Source organism: Sturnus vulgaris, chromosome 14, assembly GCF_052056855.1.
Source record: "Sturnus vulgaris isolate bStuVul1 chromosome 14, bStuVul1.hap1, whole genome shotgun sequence".
Taxonomy (NCBI): domain Eukaryota; kingdom Metazoa; phylum Chordata; class Aves; order Passeriformes; family Sturnidae; genus Sturnus; species Sturnus vulgaris.
In genome coordinates this window covers 5,135,797-5,141,027 of record NC_142256.1, presented here as the reverse complement: position 1 = coordinate 5,141,027, position 5,231 = coordinate 5,135,797, and the positions used below count along the sequence as shown (strand labels likewise).

The 5,231-nt window shown below is 50.9% G+C and overlaps 2 long non-coding RNA genes across 3 annotated transcripts; one reads left to right on the top strand and one right to left on the bottom strand.

The window, feature by feature from the left end:
- Positions 1-2,261: 2,261 nt before the first annotated feature.
- LOC148222108 (uncharacterized) lies at positions 2,262-5,043 on the top strand. 2 transcript variants are annotated; one of them, XR_015806875.1, is made up of 3 exons: positions 2,262-2,638; positions 3,298-3,396; positions 4,904-5,043. It is a non-coding gene; the product is annotated as an uncharacterized LOC148222108 (long non-coding RNA). The 2 variants fall into 2 exon arrangements; XR_015806876.1 differs by lacking the exon at positions 4,904-5,043 and adding an exon at positions 3,783-3,912.
- Positions 3,740-5,162, bottom strand: LOC148222107 (uncharacterized). Its single transcript, XR_015806874.1, has 2 exons — positions 5,024-5,162; positions 3,740-4,699 (listed from the first exon to the last, which is right to left on the bottom strand). It is a non-coding gene; the product is annotated as an uncharacterized LOC148222107 (long non-coding RNA).
- Between the last annotated feature and the right edge of the window lie 69 nt (positions 5,163-5,231).

Below are 5,231 nucleotides of genomic sequence, written 5' to 3'. Positions count from 1 at the left end.
TGGAGAAAAATCAGTGAAAAACGGGGAGGGAATCTTTGAAAAACGGGGAAAAAAATCAGTGAGAAATGGGGGAAAAAAAATCCATGAAAAATGGGGGAATAAATCAGTGAGAAACGGGGAAAAGTGGGGGAAAAAATAATTGAGAAATGGGGAAAAAATCAGTGAGAAATGGGGGAAAAGTCGATGAAAAATGGGGGAATATTCAGTGAGAAATGGGGGGGGGGGGGGGGGGGATCAGTGAGAAATGGGGAAAAAATCCATGGAAAACAGGGAAACAATCCATGGGCAATGGCGGGAACAGAGCGAGCTGTTGTCGCTCGTGCTGTGGTGGCCGATGCTGTGGGGAAAAAATAAGTGAAAAATGGGGGCAATAATCAGTGATAAATGGGGAGAAAATCAGTGATTAATGGGCGGAAAAATGCATGAAAAATGGAAGGAAAAATTCAGAGAGAAATGGGGGCAAATATCAGTGATAAATGGGGAAAAAAATCAGTGATTAATGGGGGGAAAAATGCATGGAAAATGGGGGGAAAATTCAGAGAGAAATGGGGGCAAAAATCAGTGAGCAATGGGGGGGAAAATCGGGAAATATCCATGGAAAAATGGGGGGAAAAAATCAGTGAGAAATGGGGGAAAAAATCAGTGAGAAATGGGGGAAACATCATGGTGAAATGGGGAAAAAAAATCTTTGATAAATTGGGGAAACAAATCATTGAGAAATGGGGGAAAAAAATCAGTGAGAAATGGGGAAAATATGGGAAAAAATCCACGAAAATTGCGGGAAAAATGCATGAAAAATTGGGGAAAAATCAGTGAGAAATGGGGGAAAAAATCATTGAGAAATGGCGGGAAAAATCAGATCGGCAATCGATAGCTAATGCGTGCCTATGGATTAGATCAGCGATCGATTGATCGTGCCTGCCGATCGATTATATCGGCGATCGATTGCTAATGCCTGCCGATCGATTAGATCGGCGATCGATTGATCGCGCCTGCCGATCGATTAGATCGGCGATCGATTGCTAATGCCTGCCGATCGATTAGATCGGCGATCGATTGATCGCGCCTGCCGATCGATTAGATCGGCGATCGATTGCTAATGCCTGCCGATCGATTAGATCGGCGATCGATTGATCGCGCCTGCCGATCGATTAGATCGGCGATCGATTGATCGTGCCTGCCGATCGATTAGATCGGCGATCGATTGCTAATGCCTGCCGATCGATTAGATCGGCGATCGATTGCTAATGCCTGCCGATCGATTAGATCGGCGATCGATTGATCGCGCCTGCCGATCGATTAGATCGGCGATCGATTGCTAATGCCTGCCGATCGATTAGATCGGCGATCGATTGCTCGCGCCTGCCGATCGATTAGATCGGCGATCGATTTCCAATGCCTGCCGATCGATTAGCTCGGCGATCGATTTCCAATGCCTGCCGATCGATTAGCTCGGCGATCGATTGATCGCGCCTGCCGATCGATTAGATCGGCGATCGATTGCTAATGCCTGCCGATCGATTAGATCGGCGATCGATTGATCGCGCCTGCCGATCGATTAGATCGGCGATCGATTGCTAATGCCTGCCGATCGATTAGATCGGCGATCGATTGATCGCGCCCTGCCGATCGATTAGATCGGCGATCGATTTCCAATGCCTGCCGATCGATTGCTAATGCACACTATTTGCACACTCCTTGCACACCCTTTGCACTCATACAGAGGCAGGAGGTTTGTCAGTTCTGGTCGGGGTTTTTTGGGGCGTTCATTCAGGGGGATTTCCTCAAGGATTGGGACACTCCTTGATTCCATCCCTTGCCTGTCTCCCAAGCGCCACCCTGTGGCAGAGCGCGGTACTGCGCGCCTGCCTCTCCCAAGATGGCGGCTCGGGTGTCGCTCCCCGACCTTCTAACTCTGGCTGCAAAAGGAGGGTGGCACAGCAAGGAGCCCGCTCGCTCTAGTGGGATGCCTGCGCACGACGCCGACACCGATCCCACGGGTGCGATTTTCGGCGGCGTTTCCAATCGTGCGGACATCTCCTTCAGCCCGCTTCGGCCCGGGGAAGAGGGGCGGGGGCCGCCAGCGATGGTCCCGGCGCAGCCCGGGCAGGCTCGGGGCGGAGCCGGGGCTTGGCGAGGCGGGGCACGGAGGTCCCGGGGACGGGACCGGGCGGGGCCGGGGCGGTGCTTTAGGGGCGGTCCCCAGTGGTCCCGGGCGGCACCGGGGGCGGGGCCGGGTGATCCCGGAGCGGGTACCGAGCTGTGTTGGGGACGGTGCTGCAGGGGCGGTGCCGGGCCCGCCTCAGGGTGATTGAATGCCCAGAAATCGCCTCCTCTGCCCCGTGCTCACACTGAGCTGCGGGCTGCAGCGTGCTGTCGGAGCTCCGCACACAGCACGGATTTGGGCTTCCCTCCTCTCAAACCCTCTCCCCCTTCTTCCTCCTCCTCATCTTCCTCTTTGTCCTCTGTCACTGCTGAGGCTCTGGAAAGAACTGAAATTCTGCAGGGAGAGATGTCCTCTCGTGGCCCCAGGGACTGCCTCGGCACGGGCCACGAGCGCCTCCGGCCCCTGCCTTCTCCTGCTTGAAAAGATCACCTGGAGCCCGAGCTCGGGGGGGTGAAATCAGCTGAAATCCAGGTAACTCTGTCAAGTGCCCCCAGGGACATCGGCGGGGCTGGGGGATGAGGGTTTGAAACAGCAAATTCTTTGGAATATACACCTGTCCCTGTGCCGATGCTGCTGAGCTTCCTGCCACAGTATATCCCCACTCCATGAGGCGCTGTGAGGTTATGGCAGTGGGAATTGAGCAGGGAATTCGGGGCTATGGGCATAATTCACGGGAGCTAGCAAAGCTGACAGCCAACCCCAAATGGGGCACAGCACAGAGAACAATCTGTGTGCTGCCCTGTCAGCTCAAGCTCCTGGGCTGGGAAGTATTGGGAGTTAAATGTATGGAATTACACAAATCACAGCAACTGGCATCACCCAGAGGGACAATCCAAGGCCCAAACAATTCCTCCACAGTCCACTCTGGGAAAAACACCCTGTGCCTGCCAGGAGCTCTGACCCTGCTTTTCCTACCAGCTCCTGAGCAGTGTCAGGGCCACCACGACGCCTTTAAAATCCAGATAAACCCCAAATCCTACACAGTGAATAATCCAAAGAAAGTACTGAATTGTTGTCATTAAAAGCTCAAAACTCATTAAGAATTCTATGACAACAGTGTAATGGACTCCAGGAACCTCATGAATGCTCTCGGTTTCATTTTTGTGTATTTTTACTCCCTCATTTGGCAGCTTGTAAAACTTATCCTGGAATTCAGAGGTCAAGCAGGATCGACTTTGGATTGACCTTCACCTCTGTTCCCACTTTGTGCAAACACAACTCGTGCCCAGGTGGGTGAACTCATCACCTCAGCTTTTCACTCCAGAGTATCCCCTCCTTATTTCCCTGTAGATGAACTCAGATCCACTCCTCACCTCCACTGGTCATCCAAGCGTCCATTCTGTTCCCCACAGGCCCTGGTGGCCCCAGGGAGCTCCCTTGGCCTTTCTCCTGCCCCTCTGCAGCCCGAGGTCGCTACACAAACAGTTCTTGTGTCCCCTCTAAATGACCCCCGGGTTTTCTGCTCAATGAATGGCATGACCCGTGCCCACTGCTCATGATTCACCCAACCAAAATCAAGAGCAAATGTTGCTTGGGCTTTAAGAACTTGAAATAACTCTGAAGCAGAAGAAATCACCTTTTTCTTCTGGTTTTTATTTTTATTTTTTCATTTAAGATGCTGGACTTGCCTCTGTGGATGTGTGCTGAGCTCTCACTGCAGGGGACTGTCAGGCCTGAATGGCTGTGAGTTCGTGTTCTTCTCAGTAGGGAATCAGAAATTATTCTTAGACCATAGAATTGTTTTCTGAAACCTTTCCCCTTTCCTCTTTGTGCCTTTGAATTTTTCAGCTGTTCCCTGTTGTCACTTCCCCTGCCTGACTTCTGTGCAGCTCCTAGCTGGGAAAACTTAGAGGGTACAGAGGTGGAATTTTTGGCTGGATTTTTCTAACATTTCTAATTTTGCTGAACTTATTTCCCCAGTGAGAAGAGCACGAACTCACAGCCATGCAGGCCTGACAGTCACTGCGGGAAATCTGACACAGTATTAATAAGTAACCTTTCCTGAGAGCAGTCACCACCCCCAGTCCTCCAGCCTTGTCAAATGTTTGCAATGAATGGACCCAAGTTCTAATCCTTAATCTAAATTTATGTCAGCTTTTGTTAGAAAGATACCGGACAGTAAATCATACAAGAGAATTTAAAAATTGCACAAAGAATAACAGGCCCAGACCAAACCCAACCACCCCCATCACTGCTCCACCCCAATTTTGGGAGAAACAGTGATACAGTTTATAAATACTCTCCTTCCACACTATTCAGTCCTTCACCGCACATCCCCAGAGAGGAGTCCCTCAGACCTTGCTCCCCTGAACACCAGGAGAGCTGGAGTTTCACCCAGATCCCACATTCCCATGGCAGTTAATCCCAGCAGGAGGCAAAGAGGAACCCTGCATCCTCTGACATAGCCCACAGCACGGGCAGCACCAGGAGCCCTCCAGGCTCAGACCTCTGGTGCTGAAGCCTCTGGGCTTTGGCTGATCAAACACCACAGCTCTTGGCAAAGATGCCAGGAGAGTCGTGATTCTTCCTGTCCTGAAGAGAGGAGGAAAAGAAAATTAAGTCGACTGCAGAAGGATTCCAGCTCTCAACTTCTGCTCTGATCCTCACTCTGGGGTTTTATCCATGACAAGTGACACCAATTCAGAGTGCCCTTTTCCAGCATTTTTATTCCTAACTATTTCAGACATTAAAAGGATGCTCATTTCTCTTATTGTATTCTTTGCTTAATTTTATTAGCGGCATTTTCATCCCAGACCCCACTTGTCAGTTCTTCAATCCTTTAGCACTGGACTTGGCACAAAGGGATACCCGTGGTGCTGCATCACAAGAAATCCCAAAGAGAAACCCCTTCCAAACCTGACGGAGAAAGCTTTCAAGGCACTCCAGAACACAGACAGCTTTTCCTGCCTTGTCAGGCCACACCAATTCTGTCCCATCCACCTGAACTGTGCAGGTGAGGAAAAGGCTTTCCTTGCTCCTCGGGAATCACGGTCTGAGACCACAGATGTCCATCCTGGGCAGCACCTGGAAACAACGTGGGAAAGGCAAAATGAGAGTGTTTTCA